The 13934-nt window shown below is 36.5% G+C and overlaps 1 long non-coding RNA gene across 1 annotated transcript in view; it reads right to left on the bottom strand.

The window, feature by feature from the left end:
- LOC122432516 overlaps positions 1-13934 on the bottom strand; it is a 110724-nt gene that overhangs the window by 25849 nt on the left and 70941 nt on the right. Inside the window, exons 23-26 of the long non-coding RNA XR_006266852.1 lie at positions 13148-13844; positions 11599-12525; positions 10592-10668; positions 6337-6531 (exon numbers count right to left, since the gene is read on the bottom strand). This is a non-coding gene — a long non-coding RNA (uncharacterized LOC122432516). The remainder of the gene's footprint in view (positions 1-6336; positions 6532-10591; positions 10669-11598; positions 12526-13147; positions 13845-13934) is intronic.

Raw genomic sequence — 13934 nt, 5'->3', positions numbered from 1 at the left:
AAAGAGTAAATTAAATATAGTAGTACATGGAACAAATGTTATAAAATAGACAAAATGATAGCATTTTAGGTGAACACAGCATGTTTTGAAAACATCTCTATGTCAAGTTCAATTTTTTGCAACAAATATTCATTGAGGGCTTCCTATAGGCAAGACTCTGACCCATTAAGAAAAGTATTTGTTTGGTTATCCTGTGCCAGGAAAAATAAAAAAGATAGTAAATTTTACTAATATAAGCCATCAATCTCAGAAATAGAAATAATGCTCACCCCCATCTTTACTCTGTAATAGGTTTATCACCCTGATTTATTGGATAATTGCCTAATCCATCTTGCATATGTAGACAAGAATTCATCAACCTGAGATACTTAAATGTATTCATCATTAAAAGAAAATTCCAACTAGCTAACCATTACACCCTAATTCATTAGCGATGGTCATCACTCAACACTTTCTAGAGAAAAGTCATACAATTGAAATGCTTATGAGAATTTTTTCTCTGACTCAATGAAAATTCTAACATTTTTCAATTCATGTCTAAAACATGGAAATACTATGGTAATATTTAACCTGAAAAGTGTTAGTTGCTCAGTTGTGTCCAACTCTGTGACCCCATGAACTGTAGCCCACCAGGCTCCTCTGTCCATGGAATTCTCCAGGCAAGAATACTGGAGTGAGTAACCATTCCCTTTTCCAGGGGATCTTCCCGACTCTTTGCAACACTATGGACCTAGCCCGCCAGGCTCCTCTGTCCATGGGATTCTCCAGGCATTAATACTGGAGTGCGTTGCCATACCCTCCCTCCAGAGAATCTTTCCAACTCAGGGATTGAACCTACGTCTCTTACAGCTCCTGCTGTGGCAGCCAGGATCCTTAACCTATATAGTTTTAGGGACATAATTTCTAGTAGCAAGAAAACAAACACTTTGCAAGCATAAGAAATTTCTGAGCATGCTGTAGATTTTTCCATAAATGTTATTTTCTCCTTTTCCTCCTTGTGCTGTGTGTTGTAGGGTAGTAGGGAGGTTATATCTTTCAGAAGAGGACTTTGAAGACTCAAGTAAATGTTAAGTATTTAAAAGATTTAAAAGATTTAATGCTCTTCCATTTAGTTCATTTATTTGAGCTACTCAAGTCTTCTATACTTGCTACATCTGCTAGCAATACAAAAATATATTTAGAATCAATGCAAACAATACTGAAATATATTTGGTAAAATTGCAAACCCTCCACTGTTGCTACCAATCTCATTTCCCTCCCCAGAAGGAATAAAAGCAGTGTACTTTGTAACTTTAGAATGTTTTTCTATGCATTTACATAGATGGATTCATTGGAAGGACTGTTGTTGAAGCTCCAATACTTTGGCCACCTGATGCAAAGAGCCAACTCACTGGAAATGACCGTGATGCTGGGAAAGATTGAAGGCAAGAGAAAGGGGTGGCAGAGGATGAGATGGTTAGATAGCATCACCAACTCAATGGATCTGAATCTGAGCAAACTCCAGGAGATAGTGGAGGACAGAGGAGCCTGGAGTGCTGCTGTCCATGGGGTTGCAAAGAGTTGGACAGGACTTAGCGACTGAACAACAACAGATTTATTCATAAATGGATAAAATGTTACATAATTTAGAATAATTTTGTTTCAATGTAAATGGAATCATAAATATTTATGCAAAATTATTTTCTCATAATAATAGGTTTTAAAATGTTTCCATGTTTTATTTGGAAAATATAAATATGGAAACATTGCTTTTTCAGCTGCCACAGAGTAGTTTTTTATGTATAGTTTAGGATATTATCTAACCATTCACTTACTGATGAAAATTTATAATATTTACATCAATCTATGAATATGTTTTAGATCATCCTGGTGTGAATATCCTTATAGATGCCTCCTATAACAAAAGCGAGCAAGTATGTACTAAAGATACTTGGACATTATATTTTCCCTAAGGGAAAGAAAGGCCTAGAAATTACATACGCCATCCTTCAATCTACAGAACACATCCAGAAGATTCCTTTAAATTCAGTTATGTGTTTCTCAATATGTCCCTCTAGTCAATTCTCATGCCCATGTACTCTGTCTTTTCCCAGTTCAATTAGCTCTATCAGATTGTGGAAGATTTGTTTTCTAGATTAAAACTTTAGCTATGATTTCTAGTATCCCAGGACTGTCTAATGTGTGATATAATCAATAATGTGGCTAGTAGGAAAAAACTGCTTAAATCTGGCTGAATTCAGATTAGCTGAAAATAAGCTATTTAACTCAACAATTTGTGCAAAAATTAATACATATAAGAACTCTGTTAAATATTTTGTTAAATATTGTGCAACCACCTGTTGACCTTTGTAATATTGTACAGATCATTTTCTAAAATGCAGTGTCTATTATAGCATATGTAAATATTGATGTTTTGTCAGTAGAATTTATATAGCATTGTTTTTTACCTTACCATAATTTATTTAGGCTATTTTGTTTCATGTCGCTAGAAGTTTGAATTTTTCCTGTATGTTAGTTTTCTAAGCAAAATCTTTCTCTAATTTTGCAATAGCAATTATTAGGCATTATCTGCTTATTTCATTATTTTTTACCTATATTTCTAATCCATTCTTAGATAATGCCCACTCTCTTTCAGCTTTCATGGAGAAACACTGTTGTTGTTCAGTCACTCAGCCATCTCTGAATCTTTTGCGACCCCATGGACTGTAGCCCACCAGGCTCCTCTGTCCATGGGATATTCCAAGCAAAAATACTGGAGTGGGTTGCCATTTCCTCCTCCAGGGGATCTTCCCAACCCAGGGATTGAACTCCTGTCTCCTGTACTGGCAGGCAGATTCTTTACTGACATTATATTAACTCAAATAGCAAACAAAAGTGGCTTACTTTAAAAAAAAAAAAACAAAAAACTGCTTAATTTTTTTTTCCCTTGTACAAAAAGGAAAACAGACTCAGATAAACAGTATAGGCATAACTGTCTTTAAATTGTTATTTTCAAAGTAGAAAAATTCTATCCTTCAAATTTTAGTTCTTTTTAAATTAATGGTTCATTATTGGCTTCTTTTCCTATTTTTCCATATTTAAAGAAAAATGTATGTTTTATTTTAAAGTAGAAAAACATAATTTTTCTATTTCAAAAATAAACATTTTTAAGCATTTAAAAATAGAAAAATATAAAAGGGAGCACAATGCCGTATAATGTTACCTATCCAAACTATCTATTAACCTTTTAATTATCTGTACAAATTGCTTCCTAAATACAAAATATGTTTATTATATATTATTTAAATATTTGTATCTCAGTTGTTAGCAAAATTGGGATCATACCATTATTTTGTAACCTACAATAATTTATTCAGGCAATTTACCAAATGATATTTACCGTATTCCAACATCTTCCTAGCTTAAACAGAGTGTACAGAAATAATTTTATTATGAATTTGAAATATGAAAACAAAAAGATTGAGACTAAGATGAATTGATTGGTTAAATATGAAAGAACATGACTGAAATGATATTAAATATTAAAAGACAAAAAAGTAGAAAAATACCTATAAATGGAAAAGAACATGTAATGATGTTTGAAGGTCTGCAAAATGTCCCAAGGTGCACCAAATATAACTAATACTAAAAAAGAAAAAAAAAGCAGTGTCTAGGAATTCTCATTTAAAGCCCATCATCATTTCAGCCAAAATGACCTGCTGACCAACTTGCTTTTAACTAAATTGCTTTCAGCGAAATTATGTTCTATAAAATTGCATTTGTCCACACTGCTTTTTCTGAGCTTTTTTTTATTATTATTTTTTAATGGCCAAATTATATGTTGCTATCGGGACAGAATTAGGAATCTAGAAGCCATTTTTTCCCATGCTTAGTTCTTTTCTCTATCTCTGCATCTCTCTGTCTCTGATCATCTTTATCCTCAGATTTCATCATTGATCAATTTCTATCCCCAGACCATGAGATTCTTCCTGTGAATATAAATGTCATTTGAAAGAGGATCTTCTTCATACCAGACCTTCAGAAATACTCTTTGAGTTATGGCTTTTTAACCACAGAATATCTTAACCCACCTAGTTTTAGGATGTTCCCTTCAGTCCTTTTTCAAATGAAATTTCATGCTCATGTTGTTTTCTCTCCTTATAAGATAAAGACCAGGGCTTTCCTGGTGGTCCAGTGGATGAGACTCTGCCTGCCAATGCAGGGGACACAGGTTTGATTCCTGGTCCAGGAAGATCCCTCATGCCGCAGAGCAACGAAGCCTGTGCATCACCACTACTAAAGCCCGTCGGCTGCAGCTACCGAAACCTGTGCACCTCAAGCTGGTGCTCTGCAACGAGAAGCCCCGCAGTGTGAAGCCAGGCACCACCACGAAGAGTAGCCCCGCTCGCCGCAACTAGAGAAGGCCCAGGTCAGCATCAAAGACTCGGTGCAGCCATAAATAAATAAATGTTTTAAAGACCCTTTAAGCAAAAAAAGATGAAGACTAAATATTTTAAGTGAACTCCTGAATAAAACATGTGGTGCTGTATAACCAACGAACAAATCAACTAGGCTACTCTGTCACTCACTGGAGCATTTTACAATAGCACACGCTTTCCACGTAGACCAAGAACACTCTATTCCCCCCTCTTCTGGCTTCATCCTCCAGTTCCCAAAGCTGTCTGCACAATGTTACTGCCGTAATAACAATGCAATAGAGAAAATAATGATCACTATGCCAGTATTCACAGCCTTTCTCTCCTGAATTCCAAAGATTCTTGTTTGAAAGGCCATCTCTTGACTTCTTCTCTGTAGCTCCAATCCAAACAGCAGGCTGCCTATGAGACTACATTTTCCCAGTAGCTGTACCAAGAGCAAGAGAATGGGGAAGTGTCCCAGGGCAGAGGGTCTGGTGAGTGAGGTGTGGCGGACACGGTGCCTGAGAGCGTGTTGAGTGAGGCTTATGAGGTAGGAGGGAACAAGTGAAACACAGGAGCAAAGTGGCATGAAGGAACAGGACATTTTTACTTTTGTGATGTGTGGTTTTCATGAATGTGTAATATTGAAAGAGGAGATTCTGTTTGAAAGCATTTGTGGTAAAACCTCCTGTGTCATGGACAGAGTGAAATGGCCTGGCTGGACTTGTTAAGAAGGTGAAAAGCAAAAACGATGCCGCAGAGCTTCTGGAGTGAGATTAGTGTTTCCTTTTAACATGATTTTGAGAGACTGGATCATGTGTAGACATGGCTTATAAATATCATCACCTGGTCAAGAGCAGAATAACATGTCCTGACCACTCTCACACAGGTAAAATTAGAATTAAAAACCATCCTCCACTTGAAGACAAATTCCCAGGGATCACTCTAATACCAAGGGGCAAGTCTGGCTCCCTTGCCATCGTTTTTGCTTCAACCATCTAATAGAAATTTGCACAACAATCACCAACTACATTCCAACTCAGATTTCTCTCAGCTCTATAATCAGCCCATATCCTATTTTGCATTAATCCCTTTCAGCCTAACCACATCACACTCAGCATCTCACTTGAGAATGGAACACAAATCTGTCATCTGAGCAATACTGAAGTCTTGCTGGAACATGACTCGCTGCAGTGTTTAGGAAATTGCATTGCTCTGGAGAGAAAATCTGAGAAATCTACAAATCTCTGCATACCTTATGGCGTCCTTTTATCACTCCCATGCCAAAGGGGACCAGAACTCACTCTGGCAGCATTGGGATGGGAACAGCCCTGTAAATATATTAGATGTTAGGTTCAAGTGCTGTGACCGTGGCAGCAGGATTTTTGCACATATTTTCAAAAGAAACCTACCATAGTATAAGGCTACCCTTGAGAACTCATCTGGACCTACTTTGTAAACCCCCCGTATCTCTCACTTCCCTGGTTACTGCTGTCTGTTACGACTCCTCAGAAGCATATCTTTATGTTTGCCCTTATTTCATTTGCAACATCCTGTCATATGAAAGTTGTCCTTAAGTTCATGTTTCCCCTAAAAATACCTGTTTTGTTCACAGCTACATTCCTGGCACATAGGACAATGTTGGTACGTAGTACATGTGCCCATTTGACAGTGCCTGTATCCTCTCTCTTCTTTACTTTTATCTCAGTTCCAAAAGCTCAAACAGTGCCTGTGATAGTAGCATAAAGGATCTGATTTTAATCGTCAGAGGAAAAAATTCATAAAAATTCACAGTAGTTAAAGATAGGAGAAAGTGCAGAAAAATCCTATGTTAAGATAAAGGACTAGGACCAAATGATGTTTTGCAGTTGTTTACAATGCTCTAGGAGCTGAAGTTTGTAAAGAAACCATAACTAGTAATTTCTAAGAATGCAGTTACCTGTGTTAGGGTGGTCAGGAAAGGACCCTCTGAGGATATTTTCATAAGAGAACCAAGTAACAAGATGCAGAGAGCCATGTGCAAACTTGAGAGAAGATCATTCCAGGTACAAAAAGAGCAAGTTCAAAGGTCCTAAGGCAGGGGGAGGCTCAGCAAATTCTAATGATAGGGCCAGCAAATCAAGTGAAGATAGATCTGGGGAGAAAAAGCATCATTAGTGTTTACCAGTCTGAAGATTATTTTCCAAATATTTGCTTAATAATGTCTATGCTGGCCTCATAGCATCTCTAATTTTTTTCTTTTAAGTTTGTTACTTTCCCCCCTTAAAAAAAATTGTTTAAAAAGACTTGCAAAGTTGCTTAACATACTCCAAGTTATCTGAAAAATTTTCTTCAACTTGAGTAGCAAGAGGAGATAAACACAATTTGTGAATTATCTGCTTGGGAAGGGCACTTAGAGAGAAAATGTAAAGAACATCTGTAAATAGCATTTATATGAAAGAGTTTAAAAGATTATCATTTTCCCCAAACTATTATATCACACAACTACATAATTTTTGTTGGAACATAAGGAAGTGGACAAGAACAGGGAAGCTTGGAACTTGAAAGGTAAGTTATGACTTCTCATTGATTGTTTCTAAGAGGAAATTAATTATGTCTTTCTTAATAGAGGGATAATAAGGGAAGTGGAGGTCTATAGAAGATAGAGAAAAAGGCTATAAAATTTTTGATACTTGAATAAAGTATTTTAATTCCCAGCTGAGAGTCCAGTGACAACTACCATAAAATCAGGAGGACCCAGTAAAGACTTGGAATGAGCTAATTTTACTCAAGAATGAGAAAAAAAAAAATTGGCATGAATAATAATTGAAGATTAGAGGGAAATGTATTTAATACACTTAACTTTGTAAAAAAGAAAATTCTGACCTAAATTATATATTATTCATTTAAATTCACAGTATTTAAAAGCACTAGATAGTAATTCTCACAGACACTAAGTATAGTTCTGTTAAGCAGTCTTCATTTTTTAAAAGAGTGGAAAAGGGACTTTGGTTTAAATCTCTCAGTTAATCACCCTTATAGGAAGTCTAGAGGTTAATATGAGGACTTAGTTATCTCCACACACCAGGTGGATAAATATGGACATTTGAAGTATAATGTCCAGAAGATAAAAAATTTTAAAATCCTTGCATTATAGTCTACAAAATAAAAATATTTTAAAAAATATTAGTGTAAATATATCCAAAGTCTTTATAAATTTTCAGCTAGATCAGTTTTGCTAGCTGTTAACTTTAGAAAATGTTGGGAAACCCATCTAATAGAGGAGAAGGAAATGGCAGCCCACTTGAGTATTCTTACCTAGAGAATCCCATGGACAGAGGAGCCTGGTGGGCTACAGTCTGTGGGGTCAAAAAGAGCCGGACACAACTAAGTGACTAACACACACGCACACACCTAATAGAGGCTTTTATGACTATGATTCCTCATCTTTGAAGCATTCTTTCAGTGAAGAATATTCTAAGCTCTATATTAGGTTGGAGGAGAAAGTTAGTTAAATGCTTGAACTTTCCTAGATGAACTCAGATGTCACAATCTATTTTTTTCCTTGTTGGGGCCAGAGAGAAAGTAAAAAATGTGCTCACCGTGATAGGAAAAAGATCTACTCCCTCGAATTAATATTTTTAATACTGTTTATTACTGCCACACTGTATCGGTAATTGGTCTCCCAATTTGCTTCCACATATTGACATGAAATACTTCCCCATTTTACAGCCATTCTTCTTTTACAATGTTTCAGCCAAAAAGTGATATGTCTAAAGGGTTGTATCTGGATTCTAGTATTGGCAACAATTTAATTCACCTTGCTATGCTCCATCTTCTATAGAAGAATCAATCTTCCCTCAGAAAGCATATTGCATACATCCAGCACTAAACCTGTGCTAATTTTAAAGAAGAGAACCTCCTACTTAGATAACCAGTACTTTCACTCCCACATCTCATTTCAATTCCTGTATTCTCATACTGCTCTTGAGTTCTCTCATATTTACTGTTAGCTGTCTGGTTTATAAATTGTAATGTCAAGCACGAAAATACCAGACATTTCTCATGCACTTTAGGCTCCATTTAGGATCTTAGGATGCTCTTTGTAGCTGAATTGTGAAAATATTATTTGTAGATTTATAATGAATTTTGAGTTTTGTGGAATCATAAAAATCAAGTGTTTACTCCATGGCCTGACTATAAAATTTAGTGGGTGTTAATTTTTACATTTTAACTCTATATTTGACAAAAGTATGCATTTACCAACAAGTTTCCAACAGTAGCAGTGATACGGTGCACTTAGAATCTTTTTTCTGGATTTTTTTCTAGTAATTTTTTTTTTATAGATGTAAAACAAGACAAAATTCTATTCCAATCCCCATTTCTTCTATTTACTCACAGTCAAATTTTTAACATTACTTAAACCTGGCTTCCTTGATCTGAATAGTAAGCATAATATCACTGTCATAGGCCATTATAAAGATTCAATAACTGAATATAAAATAGATAACTAGTAAAGACCTGTATAGTACAGGAAACTCTATTCAATACTCTGTAACGACCTATATGGAAAAAGGATCTTAAAGAGAGTGAATATATGTATATGTATAACTGATTCACTTTACTGCATAGCAGAAACCAATACAACATTGTAAATCAATTACAATAAAAAATTGTTTTAAATTTTGAAAAAAAAAACTTAAGAAAATAAATAAGATACAGAGATGTAATGAATAGCCCATGGAATATAGTCAGTATTTTACAATACTTTTAAGTGGAATATAACTGGTAAAGATATTGTATGTTGTATACCTAAAACTAATATTGTAAAGTCAATAAAAAATAAAGATAAAAAAAGATTAATGAGAGATTATGCTCAGTAAATATTATTTTCCTTAATCTAACTTGCTGAAGCTTCTTTATAATTATAAAAATTTGAGATAATAGGGGATTCACATGGAGTTGTAAAAAAATGATACAGAAATTTCTTCTTACTTTTAAATCAGTTTTCCCCAGTAGAAGCATTTTTCAAAGCTATAGTACAATATCACAGCCAGGATATAACATTGATAGGATCTACATACAGGTCTTGTGTAGATCTCCCCAGTTTATCTGTACTACTATGTGTGGGTGGTGTGTATACGTGTTTAAATTTTTAAGTAACTTTAAACTTAAAAAAACAAAAAGAATAATAGCAGGAACATTTTTTCTTTTTCCTAAATAATTTTAATTTAATTTCCTAATTTAATTTCCTAAATAATTTTCATTTGCCAACCTGGTACCCCAAATATATTAAGTATGAATTTCCAACAAACAAGGACAGTTTCACATATACAGAATTACCATCAAAATCAGGAATTTAACATGGATACATTATTACCATCTAATCTCCAGACCTGACTCACATTTCACCATTTTCCAATAATATCCTTTCTAGGAAAGGATCCAGTTGTGTTTAGTTGGCATATCCATTAAGTTCAGTTCACACTGGATCTGTTCCTCCATCTTGACTTAGATGATTTGACGCTTTTAGAAACTGTAGTTAAGTTATTTTATAGAATGTCCCTCAATTTGAGCTTGTGTGATTCTTCTTCATGACTAGATTCAAATTACGTATTTTGGGTAGAAGTATCAGAAAAGTAATACTGAATTATTCTCATTGCATTCTGTCAACTTATAAGTAAGTTCAATGCATGCCATTACTGGGGATATTAAACATAAGCACTTGACAAAAGGTATTTTCTTTCAGTTTCCCCAGTTGTAAAGATTCTCTTTTGCCTTTGTAATTGATAAGTATTTTGTGCAGAAGAGCTTTGAATCTATAGTAATATTTTGTACATCATTTAACTCTCACCAAAATGTTTTACATGCATTGATGTTTTTGGCTGAGTTACTTATTACTCTGATGATTGACAAGTGATTATTTTATTCTATAGTTCTCTATTACTTGGCATTCCTCTGTTATGAAAATCTTTCAACTCTTCCATTTATTCATTCATTTATTCATGTATTCAGGTCTGCATGAACTTGTAGATTTCCATTTTATTCAATTGATTCTAATATATTGCTAGTATTTCTTATTTTAATGCTCAGGTTGTTCCAGATTTGACTAGTGGGGATCTAAATGTAGTTTGTGTATCCTTTTGACATGGTTCCATCACTAAGGGAACGAACATTTCTTTATTTTTTGGCACATCAAGCTTTTCCTGACTCACCTGTTTTTTCCCTTTCCCAGCCCAGGAATCAGAAATTCCTCCAAGGAGCTGTAGTTCCTTTTAGTGGAGAATGATATCTACAAAGGAAGATCTGAGTGAACAATATGCTCATTGCTATTGGGGTATCTCTGCTCCCAAGCTCTCTCAGACAGACCTAGGGTATGTAAGAACTATACAATATAGAATTACATCATCTATCCCCACATCTCCCTTTCTCCCTTCCTTCCTTTGTTCCCTCCTTCATTTTTTCCTTCTAATCTATTGAAAATTAAATTCACATTAATATTTCCATATTTAACCCAACACTCCAGGGTTTATTCCCATTTTCTCTTTTTTCCATGCTGTAACTCTCTTTCCCAACAGCAATAAATTAGACTCAACTTTTCTCAAGATAAATAACTGTTTGATTATTTACCTGCTTAAGTACTGAACTCATATCAGAGCCACCATCACCCTCCTCTTTATCCTCCCCATCTCCTCACCACTGTGGCAGACAAACTTCCCAGGTTGCTTGGTTTCTGAATACCCTGCACCAGTTGCTACCGCTTCATTCCTCTACATGGATGCCATCCTCACCCCACTCAGTCTTCAGTCCTCAACTGTCTCATCCCGGAGTAACCAGGCCAGGCTGCCCCCTACCCCCATGCACCCCAGCCCCCAGAAACTCTCCTACCTCACTCAGATTCTAAAAGCCCCCCACCTTAGGTACTGCCCATAACACTGTATGGATGACACTTTTCTCACATCTTTACGTAACAGCTTCTTGATCAAATTAGGAAAGGAATGGAGAAAATGAGGAAGTAAAGGGGAAAAAAGGTTTACAGAAAGAAGGAAGGGAATAATTAGTCAAGGGTTTGTTTATAGGCCCCTATCTTACACTATACATAAAAGTCAACTAAATGGATTAAAGACTTAAACACAAGGCCTGAAACCATAAAATTCCTGAAAGAAAACATCATATTGTCCACTTTATGCAATTAAAAATAAGTAAATAAAAGCAGAATTACCTTGAGATCCAGCAATTCCACGTCTGGGATTTACCCCCAAAAATTGAAATCAGGATCCAAAAAGGTTTTACCACTTCTGTGTTCATTGCAGCAGCATTCATAATAGCCCAGTTGTGGAAACAAATTAAAACTCCATTAACAGATAAATGTATAAAGAAACTGTGGTATGTGCATCAAATGGAATACTATGTAGCCTTTAAAAAGATATGAATTCTGCAATACTAAATCATGTGAACAATCCTGAAGGAGATACTAAGTGAAACAAGCCAACTACAGAAGACAGATATGGCTTGATTCCATTTATATGAGGTATCTATGATGTACAATATTGTACCTATAGTCAATGATAATATATTGTACACTTAAAGAATGTAAAGAGGTGGATCTCATGTTAAATGCTATTTCCATAATAAAACTTTAAAAGTTAAAAATACAACCATTCTGATCTCAGTGTCTAACATAGGACTTGTACTGATTGAATACAGGTAATAAGTATTTGATGAATAAGGAAAAAAGCCAAGGAATTTCTTTATTCCCAATAGAGAGATGACAAGAAATTCTCTTTTAACTGGCAGGGAGAAAGAGTAGTGAAGGAAAAAGTTAATTTAGGCTATTTAAAACTCTATTTAAATAAAGAGTTGTCCCCAGGAAAGTTTAGAGAATTATCACAATTGGGCTTTAGAGTTCTTAATCTCTTGTAAAAATTAATGAAAAGACATCTTGGGCTTTCCTGGTGGCTGGGTGGTAAAGAATCCCCCTGCCAATGCAGGAGACACAGGTTCAATTCCTGATCCAGGAAGATCCCACATGCTGCGGAGCAGCTAAGCTCGGGCGCCACAGCTGTTGAGCCTGTGCTCCAAGTCTCGAAGCCCAAACTGCTGAGCCCGCTCCACCACTGCTGAAGCCTGCGTGCCCCGAGCCTGCGATCTGCAACGAGAGAAGCCACTGCAGTGAGAAGCCTGCCCGCCGCAACTAAGGAGGAGCCCTCACTCACCATAACACAGATATATTTTAAAAGCCATCTTAATTAAAATAGAGTCAGGAAGCCAGAAGGGGGTGCTCTCTAGCCTAAAAGATTGCAGATCTCAACAGGAAGAAGACAGACTTCCTCTTCATGCCTGGCAAGAGCTCAGCCAATGAGAGACTGTGGCAGCTCAGCGGGTGAAAAGCCATTATACTTAGAACTCTCAATTCCTCCAATAGACTCTCTGTTTAGTACAGATCTCTCAGCTTCCTTCCCCCCTCTTTAAAAGTTCTTCTCTGCTTGCTATGAATAGACTTGTGAGTGGCTCGCCATGGCAATTCTTTGCTGCTCCTGATTAAACCCATTTTTGTTTTTGTTGGAGAAGTGATCGGCAGTCTAAGGTCAACACTCCCCATTTTGTGCCTTTCTGTCTCACATGTTGTGGACACCTAGCACCCTCATGGACTCTCCCAACCTATTCGACAAGGATCTAAAACTCATTCACATATTGTAAGTAAGCAAAAGCCAGGTTTGTTTTTTTTCCCTTAATGAAGAGAGACTAGGTGCTAAGTGTTCTTTACCTACCTGACATCTTTTTCTAAACAGATGGCTTTCCCTAGGCACTGCGTTTGGCCTGCTTCTCCATCATGCTTCCAGCTGAGGTCATGGCTCGGGTTTTGACCTGTTTATCTCATATCTGGTTCTTCCCTGTCTACGCTAGACCATACTCTTGCTCTAGATTGTATTCATAGCTGGTTCTTGCTTCTTAATAAACAAAAAGATAGAAATGACTTCTCAACTGCCCCGGGGGAAAAACTGATCGTGGACTGGATGGCTGAAGTTTGGAAAACTGAATAGACAATACAGCCTTTTGTGGTCTTTCTGACACTGCAAGGAAGACAGGCTGCAGAAAACAAGCTCAGAAGGACAGCATGCCCGTTCGTCTGGCGGCGGATCAGAGTGCACACCGAGGCAGCGTTGATGCGCACAGACCAAGGAGAGACCCGGGGAAGCGGTGCTTAGGGGCCGGAACATACGCTCCTGAGGCCTGTGCTCGTGGCTGAGGTCATCTCACTCTCAGATCTTCCATCAGATTTTCTTTAGGTTTTCCTTCCCCTATGGTTTCTCGGCGGTGAGGTGTTTTATTGAACGTCTGGAGTAGCAGCATAGGAAAATGTCATAAAGACGGAGGAAATTAAACAAAACATGCCCGGTAGGAGCTGCGCATGAACGCGCCAATTCCTGTTCTTCGTTGCTGTTCTTTCCAGATGTGGAGAGTTTTCTTGAAATGGAAGAAATAAAAAAAAGAAGGGTTAGTGGTGTCTAAAAATATATAATTGGATTCCATGACTATTGTGCTGGAAAGGTGTTT

The sequence above is a fragment of the Cervus canadensis genome, chromosome 31, assembly GCF_019320065.1.
Source record: "Cervus canadensis isolate Bull #8, Minnesota chromosome 31, ASM1932006v1, whole genome shotgun sequence".
NCBI lineage: Eukaryota > Metazoa > Chordata > Mammalia > Artiodactyla > Cervidae > Cervus > Cervus canadensis.
The sequence above is the reverse complement of the archived record's forward strand: the minus strand, read 5'-3'. Positions and strand labels throughout refer to the sequence as shown.